This window comes from Lontra canadensis, unplaced genomic scaffold (assembly GCF_010015895.1).
Source record: "Lontra canadensis isolate GAN:19392208 unplaced genomic scaffold, GSC_riverotter_1.0 scaffold1, whole genome shotgun sequence".
Classification (NCBI taxonomy): domain Eukaryota; kingdom Metazoa; phylum Chordata; class Mammalia; order Carnivora; family Mustelidae; genus Lontra; species Lontra canadensis.
Window position 1 is genome coordinate 68,890,257 of NW_022630995.1, and position 12,725 is coordinate 68,902,981.

The window sequence follows — 12,725 nt, forward strand, 5'->3', positions numbered from 1 at the left end:
GTGTAATATACACGCACAGATGGAGAGCACATGGAAAGGTCTGCATCCGTATATTCCCCAGCTCTGTGCACTGGGATTACCTAGAAGCAGTCACACACCAGAAGCAATGAATACACCTAGCATCCACATATTGATTTATAAATTCCATTTTCCAATATAAAGTAATAAAATTACTTGGATAAGTGGTTTTTTTTCCAAGGTGGAGGTGGAGAAAGTACAAGATGAATCCGGATCATCTTGTGGTTTCAGAAAGGAAAGGTAGAATAAGCCAACAAACAAAAGAACAAGATCAAAACAGCAAACAAACAGAACATTTCAAAGGAACACAAGAGCCAACTTGAAAGAGCCTCCGAGGCCACAGTTGGAACAATCAGAAGCACACAGGAAATAATGACAGCACTGGATTGTTAATCAAAGAATAAAATAAGAATTTGTGATAAAAATGATTGCATGAATAAATAAACAAATCAGAAAGAAGAGACAACTTACCCTTTAGAATTTCAATTAATGAATAGAGAAAGAATATAAGTAGAAAAGTCAGCATTATTCATGACTCCAGTGGTCACTAGTAGTAAAATGTGTTTAATGCTGTGATTATTATAATGCATTATGACAAGGACATGACTTCTCTTGGATTCCCAAAATCCATGAACTCTGTCTAATAATTAAAAACTATAAGGCAGGTCCAAATTCAGGGACAGTCACAAAATACCTGATGAGTACTTTTCCTAAATTGCCAAGGTCATGTGTTACAAAACCTCCTGACAGATGGTGACAGACTGGAGGAGACAAAGGAGACAGGACAACTGAAAGCAATGTAGATCCTGGAACAGGGAAAGAAACCTTAGTGAAGAATCTGGGAAATCTAAATAATGTCTTCGGTTTAGTCGATAGCACTGAACCAGTGTTTATGTGTGATGTTGACTTTGGGAGGGAGGAGAAGAAAGTCCCATGGAAATGTTCCATACTGTCTTTACAGCTCTTCTGAAAGTCAAAGGGTATCTAAAAATTCAAAGAAAATTAATTGCTTATATCTTCGTCTCTGACAGCTTTGCTCTGTCTCCCTCTAATTTGCTCAGAACATGAAACAAAAAAAAAAAAAAGAAAGAGAGAGAGAGAGAGAGGGATCCTATAGATTAATTCCCTAATGTCTCCCTTAAAAAAAAATTTTTTGTAGGATTTATTAGTTTAAAACTGTATAATGTGATGACAAATGATAAATTAAGTGATTTTTCCAGCACAGCTTTTATTACTCAACTTTTGAAAAATTGTCTGAACACCGAAGAAGCCTGTGTATGAGAATTTTACTTGAATTATTTCTCTTTAGTATTTTTCTTTTCAAGATTTTATTTATTTGAAAGAGAGAGAGAACCTGTGTGCACAGGAGCAGGGGGGAGGGTCAGGAAGAAGCAGACTCCCCACCTAGCAGGGAGCCCCATTCCATTTGGGGCTGGATCCCAGGACCCTGGGATCATGATCTGGGCTGAAGGCAGATGCTTAATAGACTGAGCCACCCAGGCCTCCCTTTAGTGTATCTTTTTAATAAATATGTTTTCCAAATTTACTGCTTTAGGGAGTGGCTGGAGTAAGAGATAAGATATAAATACCTGAGAGAAAACCAATCATTTAAGTATGATTGAAAAATTCCTAATGTACAAATAAGCTCATGAGAAAAAAATTATATTTTTGAGACATTTCTTGAAATTATTAGTTCTTAGAATATTTGAGAAGGAAAACTACAAGGATATTAAATGATTGTGTTCTATACCTGAGGGATGATAGTAAAGATTACTTTTTAATTCTATGTGTTTAAGATAAACAAACACATATTTGTTTTTTCTGCCTTTACATCGTTTCTACACTAATATCTTTTCTAGCACAGATTTTTCTCCACTTAAAGAACGTAAGCATTCAACATTTACAATTGAGAGGATTATAAAAAGCTTTTCTGTATAAATTAATTCAACTTTCACAGATGCTGCATGTTTAATAGTTTAAAATCTTTAGATCAGCTTAGACCAAATGCTAAAAGTGTTCTGGACAAGGCAGGGAAGCACTTAGACAAGTGTAAGCGAATGAACACGTTGTCCAGCTTTTAATGCCTTGGAACCAGAAACCAATAAGAGACTAGCAAAAAAAAAAAAAAAAAAAAAAAAAAAAAAAGCCACTTTTTTAATATATTAAGATGCATAATGAGTTTTCAAAAGGAGGAAAAAGAAACCTGCCTGGAATGTGTAATTGATTTTGCTCACAGATGCACTAGGAAAACATCTGACGGCAACAGAGTAAATCATCAAGGAAACTAAAAGGCGCCTGCTGCTGCGCCATGGTGACTCCACCGCCATTAAATCCAGAGGCAGGGAGACGAACAAAGAGGAATTACTTCCTGACGCCATGTAATTTTAACTACTTGGAAGATTCAACTTTGAGGTGGACTTTGGTGTAAATTTTAATACATTATAGGCATTGAATAACTGAGTTTAATGGGTTAGGAATGGAACTTTGATGAGAGGAGGTTGCGTGAGTGCCAAGGTGTGGAATAAAATATATCCCTTCTTTCGAGGATAAATATGGTAAACAAACAACTGTTAACAAAATTCTACTGTGTAAATTTTGAGGATCATATTGGATTTATTCAACTACTCACACATCAGGCAGCATCCAGTCCAGCAGACAGAAAAGAGCTCCAAGAGACTGCACGAAAGGAAAGACTTTTATAGGGAAAAGGGGTTGGAACAAGGACGTTATACTAGACTATACTAGAACGTGGGCTGGTTATTGCAAGGCTACTTTCTTCATGGTGGGGGCCTGTCAGGCAGATTACCTGACCTATGCTTATCATATGATTCCTGATTGGCTGCCTTACAACTCCATTTCCAGGAGAGCTGAAACTGTAATTCAGGTGAGTCCTGATTTGGTGACATGGGGCTTAGCGTAAGAGACTCCAATTTGTGCCGGTTGTCTTGTTTATAGCCGTACTACACCGTTTTTATGCTGAGCACTGTTCATTGAACTTCAGCTCTCTGGAAAGTTATATTCCATATGAGGGTTTATAGAATATTTTTCCAGGTTTTGTTTTTTTGTTTTTGTTTTTGTGTTTTTGTTTTTTTATTTTTTCCTGTTGGATACACAGCCATCCACCCAAAATGATGCAAATATCTTTTTATGTGGAAAAAGATAATGGTCCCCCCAAAATGGAGTACATTTTTGCTCTGTTTTTTGTTCTGGGTATAATTAAAAAATAAACATACGGAAAAAATATATGAGAGAAACAAACTCTAGTGATAAAACTAATAAAAGTGGGATATAGGTTAATTCCCCTATTGTCTTACTAGTGTTTCTATGTCAGAAAGTTACTATTTATTGTGCTTAGTTTTCTCCATTTTTCAATGAAGTCAGTGCTGTCTATCCAAAAACACATGGAAAGAATGATTCATTTCCTTGAAACAATACAATATTTTAAAAGATCTGGAGCCCCTGAAACTTGGGGATCATTTATGAATAAGATATTATTAGTTGGGTCATGAATTCTTTTTGCATGCTATTTTTGATAGATGAGATTTAGATCAATTTAAACAAGTAAAATTGTTTTCTGATTTCTCCATTTCCTAATAAAAGAATAAACATGCATCCTTTTATTCTATCTCTATAAGATAATCAGAAATGTCCTTAAGATGCCTGCTGTCCTAAATGAAGAAAATCCTATTCTAAATTGGACTTCTATTAACTAGTAATATTTTCACCTTTGCTATCATTCTTCTCTTTCCTCTTGACTACCCTTTATAATGTTACTAATTGTTGTTCTTAAAATCATCTGTTGTTTCTACTTTTATTTTGTAGATTAACCATATTGATAATTGGGACTCTCAGGTAAGTATGAGAACCCTCTCAGAAAGAATAAACTGTAATCAATTTAAAGATCATTTGATTTGTCTAATTGGGCAGAGCAAGTGTCCTAGTCCCTTCCACGAGGTAGGAAAGAATAATCATTATTTTTACTCTGCAAAGCAGAAAACCAAAAACACAGAAGGGAACAGTCACACAAGTAAAGAAGTCACATCCTTGAATACAGCTCATTGTCACTTGCGTGTCACCACTCCAATGAGTTGGATGTGGTTCTCCCCCACCTACCCCCGTGATCAGAGTGAGACGCTAGAAAACCAACCAAATGCAACACCAATCAGAATTTGCATTCCAATGTACATAATTGTACATATCAGTGATTCCTTCAGGAAGTTGTACATGAAGAAACATTCTTCCTGGAAGAATGGAAACTCGGGGATCACTTTGGAATTAACTTAGGTACACAAACAGGTCCATGACTAGATTCAGTTCAGTTCAATAAGTACCTTTTGGGCATGTCCTCTGGGCTGAGCACTGTTGTAGGGGATGGGATTCAAGAGTGAACAGGATTTTCACAACGTAGTGCATAAGGCAGAAATAGAGCTACAATTTTAATATCATATGGAGTGATTGAAGAGGACAGAGGAAGGGCATTTTGCCGGTGCTAAATAGGGAGAAGGGATAACGGGAAGCTTCCTAGAGGACACTGAAATTAAATCTTGGCAGATATCTAGGGTTAGCTAGGAGAATAGACTAAAACATTTTACACCAAATCACCTAGAAAAGCCTTGAAGTAAAAAATTGGTGTGATTACTAGCAGTTTCATGCTTTCGATCTAGTGGTGGTTTCACAAAATGATTTACAGGAAGGGTAAAAAAAACAAACAGGTTTAATCAAGAGGATGAGATGAGAGATACAGTACTTCTTTTATGGAGAAAAACATGGCAATCATGAGCTGTCTTTGGGCATGCCCCAATTTACCATGTTTCTTAAAGTCTATTTTGTCTGCATGCTAGTCTGTGCTCAGTTTTAAATTTCAGATAAAAAGTTGATCTTTAAAAATGAAAACAACCTATTTATATTTATTTATTCATGAGAATTCTAAATGGACAAAAGCAAGATGTGCTCACACAGTTGAAGATGTGTATGTTTGTATGTGTATGAGTGTGTGTCTACACACATCCCAAACAATACAACTCTATTTGCATTGGACTTATTAAGTCAAATCAATTTTACAGACATGTGGGCTAGAGCTTTGGCACTTAATTCCTCTTGATCTTCCACCTGGTAAACTTCATTTCGCACTGTGTTTCTCTGCAGTTTATTTTTAATATGGCATTTGTTTGGACATCATTAACGAAGAAAATAGCATCCAGGAAGTTGCAAGATGCAGAAGAGCGGTTCAGATACATTTGTGAGAAAACAGTGAAATAAATTTGCATACTCAGCTGGGTTTTTAAAAAGATTTTATTTATTTATTTATTTATTTTAGAGGAAGATAGAGACAGAGCACGAGTTGTGGGGGAGGGCAGAGGGAGAGGGAGAGAGACAATCCCAAGCAGACTCCATGCTAAGCACATGGGGCTCGATCCCTGCACCAGATCATGACCTGAGCCAAAATGAAAGCGTCAAGTCAGACGCTTAACCAACTGAGCCACCCAGGCACCCTGTATACACAGCTGTTTGTCACACAGTCAAACTAAGTTGAAATAAACACAGAAATACATTCTACTCAGGAAGTCTGGAAATACTTATTACGTAGACACCAAGGGTGTGTGGATCAATGAGCTACATAGGGATAAGGAAAAACCCACATCACACATCTTACTTCACGGAAACAAATACTTCAGCTGTCAAGCATCTGTTATAGACTGGCTCAGTGACAAGGGGACTTTGTTCTACTTCACCTCAATAATTTTCACAACAGCATGGGAATGTAAGGAAAGAAGGCTCAGAAATCAAGCAGGCTATTTTCAGTCATGTGGCTAGAATTCAACCCAGCACTTGTCGCTCTGTCCCCAGTGCCCGCGGCAGCATGCCTGGCTCATTGAATTTCAGCAACCATAGCACCAGGAAGGGTTAAAGACAATAACATGGTATAGCTGGACTCACAAGAAAATAAAATTTGTGGAAAAAACAAGTTTATGAGATAGAAAAATAAGGAGATACTTGTACTTGAAAGGAATTTGTATCGAAAATCTTTTTTCTCATTAGATTTTGAGTATAGATGTGACACAATGTTACCTTAGGTTCAGGCGTACAACATAGGGGTTCAACATCTCTATGAGTTATGTTACACTCGCCACAGGGGAGCTGCCGTCTGTCACCAGACAGCACTATTACAATGTCATTGAATATACTCCCTATGCTGTACTTTTCTTCCCGTGACTTTGAATAGGAAACCTGAATATCTGTTGTAAATGTGTCTGGACACACGACATGCCGGGTATCATGTTAAATGATTTCAGGAGATTATCTCACTTAACCCTCAGAATGATTGTATGAACTAGATGTTGTTATTATTATACTAGTGAAAGGAAAGTATGAGCTCTGTCCCCAAATCTGAGTCTAGAACTTGTTTTTCTCCCAACCACTCGGCAGACCCCTCCTAAACTTCCTTCCATGAGAGAAGTCATAAAGCCATGACCAGCTATGGAAACAAGGTAGTCCTCCTCAGTATACATGAGTAGGAAACTAAAAAGTCACAGACATTTTCCAGTTAAACCACATTTTACAACCCTTCTCTCTGCCTATGATTTTTGGGATTCATTACTATAAGCTGCTTACCTCAATAACACCTACAAACATATGACCCTCTCCTGACTATTGTACAACTCAGGAAGTATCTGCCTTTGGGATAGAAGTCATCTGAATTTAGAGACTTCAGAAAGAAAATAAGGAACATTTCTATTTAAAAATGTGTCCTAGATCATTTCCTTTGTCAAATGTGACCCAGGTTAGAAATCCTAGGCAAGAATCTCATCTGTAAACATGTATGTTTTAAGTGAACACTTACTGAATATTATTTCCTGTAATATTAGGTTTAATCTGCTGTAAACCTTGTGATGGTAAAACAGCTGCCATTATTCATTTCTGTGGAGCTCACGATCCTCCTCCAAATACCAGGCCTGTCTTCCAGTCCAGCTCTATTTCCCACCACAAGGGGTCACGCTGCTATTTTTCTTCTCTTCACCACCATGAGACAAAAAATGGGGAGGGTATTTTTCTGGATTGAATGACTACACCCTCTCTTAGAAAGCCATTTTCTAAAGATTGTTGAGAGAACATACTTGCCCATTTTATGAGCAACTTCCACGAAGCTTGACTACTTTGAAAGAGCAGCTCCTGACTCTGAGGATATTTATTCTGTCATTTAAATCTGGACTGAGTTCTTATTTTAAGGGAATAACAACTTGTTGGACCATTGTTAGGACTGGTTCTATAAGTTATGCAAATGAGAGTCTCCATAGGCAGACTGGTCACCTTCCAGCCTCTGCACAGACCCAGACAAAGGCCAAGGGTGTCAAAAGCTAGTTGAGAAATGACACAAGGGCACCCTGCCCAACCTGTACCATTTCCTTTTGGTGGAAGGAAAGCGATAATGGTGAGGGAATTCCAATCATCCCAAGGTAATGATAGAGGTCATGCTCATAAAATACATGGAGATGAATAATATTCATCTTGAAATAATCCAAGCCAAGCCATCCACTTACAGCTATTAGATTCCTTTTGATAAGTATTAGTGACATCTCATAGTTAGAGGTAGGTAAAAAGATACAGCTTTTCCTCTTCCACACTGTTGACGTGAAAGCGAGTCTGACTGAATTCTGTCATACATGAAATATTTAGTAACCAGATGTAGGAAGCGAGCACACAAGTCCTTCTGCATGCTCCAACTGTCCCTTAGGCATTCTGTCAAAACCTTAAAATGAAAAGTTTACCTCGAGGCAAATGTGACATGATTTGAGGTAACCACTTTAATCTGGGTCATGTGAACAAAAGTTGGCTGAGCAAGGGCTAAACGTAAGACCATCTAGGCATGAGAACCAAGCAGCTAACTACACGGGTAGAGGATGAAGGGCCAGTCCACATTCCTACAGCCTATTCATGCACCTTTCTCTGCGATGTTTCTGCATCCGAAGATCTTAGACACCACTCATTTCAGCAAAGAGACAATCTCTTATCTCTGTTACACAAATTAAGAAAATTGTGGTACTGAGTATAAATAGGGCTGAACCTTGTAGTGGCCACATCTGCAATCTGTCCTTTTGATCAAATACTAGCTAGCCTTCCCTGGTGTGAGTTCTGATTAAAGCTGACCACACCTACAATGTAAACTTAAACTAACATTACTATAATTGGAAAACATTTTTGTAATAGAAACAAGAGGAAGGGATTTGGAGATTTCATTTATCTAAAATTCCACTTAATCTATTTAGTAAGCTCTTGCTAGTTGTATTTCCAAGATAACCCAATGTATTAATTTATATAACTCTAAGAACTTAAAGTAAACAATTGTAACACTTTTTAAGAGTTAAAGCAGACTAAGAATCTGGCCCATTTGTTCACAACATCTCTTCTAGTTTCTTAAGGAAATACGACCACAGTATAGAGAAAAAAAATAAATTCTGAAGTCCGATGGATTTGAAATCAAACTCCAATCTTCCACGTCCTTGCTTTGTGAACTCAGACACCTCTCCAAAGTTCAATCTGTTACATGAGAATAATAATGTCTCTGTCATGAAGTAATAGTGAGGGTTAGGTATAATAACGAACATGTTCTTGTCACAAAAGAGACACTTATTAAATATGAGTTATCATTCTATTTGGTATCAGAGTAATTTGAAAATAAAACTAGTATTTTCATTTTAAATAGGTAGGAACACAGAATCTACAGCTTGAAAGGTTTACTAGTCTAGTAACAGTCTAGTAGTCTGTTCTTTGTTCCGAGTGTGGAACATTAGTGTCCTGGGTTTGTAAAGGGAAATAGGGCGGGAAAGGTTCTTTAGTCTATTTAGTAAAATATCCATGTTCTTGGCTTTTTTTTTTTTTTCCTAGTTGCCCTCTTTAGAAAAATGTTTTGTTTATTAGCATTTTGCCTTTCAGAACTGTGTTACAATTATAGTTACGACAAAAGAGTCAATGTACAAAAAAGGGGGGTTTTATCCTTATGGTTGTGTTTTGTGATTTTATTTATCCTCTTTTGTTGGGTACAGAAAATGAAATGTAGGGCTTATATTCAAAGTTTTTAAAGCACATTCCTCCTTTTAATGAAGAGATCAATACCACACTCCTCTGCTCTATGGGTGAAAGAGTCCTTTCTTGAGGACAGATCTTCAATACACATGGAATGAAAGACAGAGATTAAAATTGTTAAGCTATTGATTTACCAGCAAGGTTTAAAGGACCATGTTTAACAACAGTTCACTCTAAAAGGCTATAATAATCTCATGAGGAATCTCAGGACCTAATTTGTTAAAACCATGTTTGTATCCTTATGCAGGGTACATCTTTGCTACTAATTCTCATTAGCCTGCGGAGAAATATGTTGACTTTGAGCCTTTGTTTTAACTGCATTTGGAAACGAGAGCTACCCAGTAAGTGATGGAGGTCATTGTAGAAGCGAATGCAATAGTTACTGATATCTGTTTTGCAATTTACAAAAAAAATCTTTCATATAAGTAGGATTTGTAGCAGCTGTGTTATAGACCACAAATATTTTGAATGTTTTATTTCTTGTTCTTCATAAAAGAAATACAAATGAAGTGATTACATAACTGAATTTGACAGCAAAATGGAAATGTAATTTTATGTGAATATTATCTGAAGATAATGAATAACAAACAACAGCAATGCTTTCTTTATTCTTTCTCTGCCCATTCCTAGGGAGCTAAAAAAAAAAAAAAAAGTTTGCCATTTTATGAAGTTGTCCACGGTGGTCAGGCATGTCTTAAAATTACTCCCTGTGTAAAAATTACACTTTTAAAGGCAAGAGTACAAATGGGGGTAGGATTCCTAAATTATTCAGCTAAAGTCTGTTCAATCGGCTGTGAATTACTCGTAAAACCACATGCTCTTAAAGAAGACCTTGAAGACATCTGCCTAGTCCAGACTCAAGTCTGCTGTTAAACATTTTTTTTTTCCCCGTAGCATCATTCACAAATTATCCTCCAGCCTTCTCTGCCACACCTGTAATGATGGAGAACACACTCCCTGGTGAGGTACCACCGCACTCTTGGAGAAATTAACATGAGGTCACACAAAGATCAGTAGACTTCAGATCTGGGATCTCATGGTGACAGGTTCTTACTAACTTAGGTGGGCTTTGAACTTGACTGTCCTTATCTGGTAAAATGAGGGAGTAGAGCTAAGACACACAAGGAAGCTCTTCACTTCAGCTTAAATGATTCTTTAATGTCAATATCTTCAAAGCCTCCCCATTCTAAATTTTTTAAAAAGTAAAGGTGAAACCCCTGCCATTTCCTACCCAGAGCTAAACTCTCTCATTGTCCAGTTTTTTTTTTTCCCTCTATTCCCTGTAATTCCTACAAACCAGAAATTAGAACTACTTCCTGGGTAAGTATACATAATAAGTAATATCAGATTCTACACATCACATCAGAAAACTTATTTTCTAGTTGACCAACCACCGATGTTGCAAAGATTAAACAATGGTCTAAGTGTCTAAGTGTCTGACAAATTGGTTGTTTTGTTGCAGTTATCATTTTTCCCCTTTGTGAGCCAGAGATAATCGGAAAGATGTTAGATCTGCAGTTTTTCATATTCCCCATCCTCCATTCGCCTAGTTGTTTTAGGCGATAATTCTTACTTGGATCAGTAATATCATTAGAGGTTCTAAAAGGACAATTATGTAATCCTACAATTTCTCATACATTATTAGCTCACTTTCTTCTGTATTACTCTTTGACCAAACCCGGTAAATTTCTGATAGGCTGTATTGCACTACGTCTAGTTTACTTGGCTATTAAAACAGCACCTTACTACCCATGCACATATTGACATTTGACTCCAATTTTTTTTACTGTATTTATATTCAGCTAATCTTTCCACAATGTTTTCATTGTTTCATCTTTTTTTTTTTTAATAAGGATTCTATTTATTTATTTGGGAGAGAGAGAGAGAGAGAACATAAGCAGGGAGATGGTTAGTGAGAGGGAGAAGCAGATTCCCTGCTGAACTGGGATCCTGACTAAGGCTCGATCCCAGGACCCTGAAATCATGACCTGAGCCAAAGGCAGATTTTTTTTACCAACTGAGCCACCCAGGCGCCCTTCAGTTGCTTCATCTTTTCTGCAGCCCAGTTTACTCAAGGCAAGTATTATAACAGGTTTCATTCTAATTCATTGATTGTTTCTATTAGGCAGCTGATGAGAACTTTGCCCTCATCTTCAGGACCTTAAATGGGATTGCCATTTAGTGTGTGCCATCATTTATATGCTAAAATAAATGCTTGTGACTTGATTATGAAAATAGCCATCTTTAGAGCTGGAATTGCCTCCCACCTGGTAATCTTTTTTGCATTTGCAGACTGCACATTCATTTCTAGGCCACAGATTTTAGGTTTGTTTTTCAGTCAAACAACACCTATTATAAAGGGTAAATTGCTGACTTAATGTCTTTCCTTCCAATAGAGTTTATACCCTAATGGACTTTTAAGAAAGACTCCAGGGCATATGTTAATGTAAAATTTTGAAGTCAATTATATTATCTCTGTAATTCATTTGATTAGTCAACTAATCAAATAAAAAATATGTTAAGTAGTTACACAATGCACAGCTTATTTCATTAGTTTCCAGCCAAATTTTTATTATGACAATGACTTTTTAATGCATACCTAATTATTTTCAATTAGATAACAGGTGTAAGGCACCAATGCATTCAAAAGACCTTCTATCTAGAACAAGTCTCATTTTTCTTGGGCTCATGCAAGCATAGGTTGTTTTTATTCCACTGAAGTAGTTAATCCTGTTAACCAGAATTAATAAGAAATGTTTAAGCATACTGAATATTGATCTTTTGACAAATGTTCTTTCAATTTACACTACTAAGACTATGTAATCCTACAAAAGCAACCTCAGCCTTTTCAACAGCATAGTTTCTTTCCTTTCCAAAGTATGCTTAATCATTTTCATGGGACTATTTTCACAAAAATCATCTCTTCCGGTATATGTGCTCCAATATACTGCTAAAAAAGCAAAATGTTAAATCAGAGACAAATTTAGAGTAAGAGACTAAATTCATATAGAGACTAGAAAACTCTAGCTGTCTTTGGCAGAAAACATGCTTCCTTTAAGGCCACCATGGACAAAAGTTAAGTTGTAATTGATGTTCCTGTTCTGTGGAATTTCAAGAACAAAACAGCAATGCTCTTTACCTAAGAAACTGGTTTCCTTTCCGGTAACACTTTAATTTTCCCACATGAGTTCGTGATCATTTAAGTCAAAAGAATTGAGAAGGCAGTGTGTCACAATTTATAGACAATCAAAACATGAAAAAAGAAAGGGAAAAAATGAATAAATAATGATAATTTTGAAAATGTCTTAAACATCGATATCGTCATAAGTTATACAAAAGCAGATATAGTTGGCTTCAATAGAAATGATACCATAAGCAAGCATTTCCACATTCTGACTTAATGAAAGTTACCATATGATGGAAATGTCATCCCTTCTTACCACATCTTTACCACAGTTTTTCTCAATGTTATGACAATTTTCAGTTCCCATTGGCTAGAAGAATAATTTGTTGAATTTAACAGCGGACACTATACAAGACTAACGGAACTATAAAATACAACCATAGGGTAGATTATCCTTGGGAATCTTGAAATATTTGAGATGAAAGTAAACTTCAATAGACAT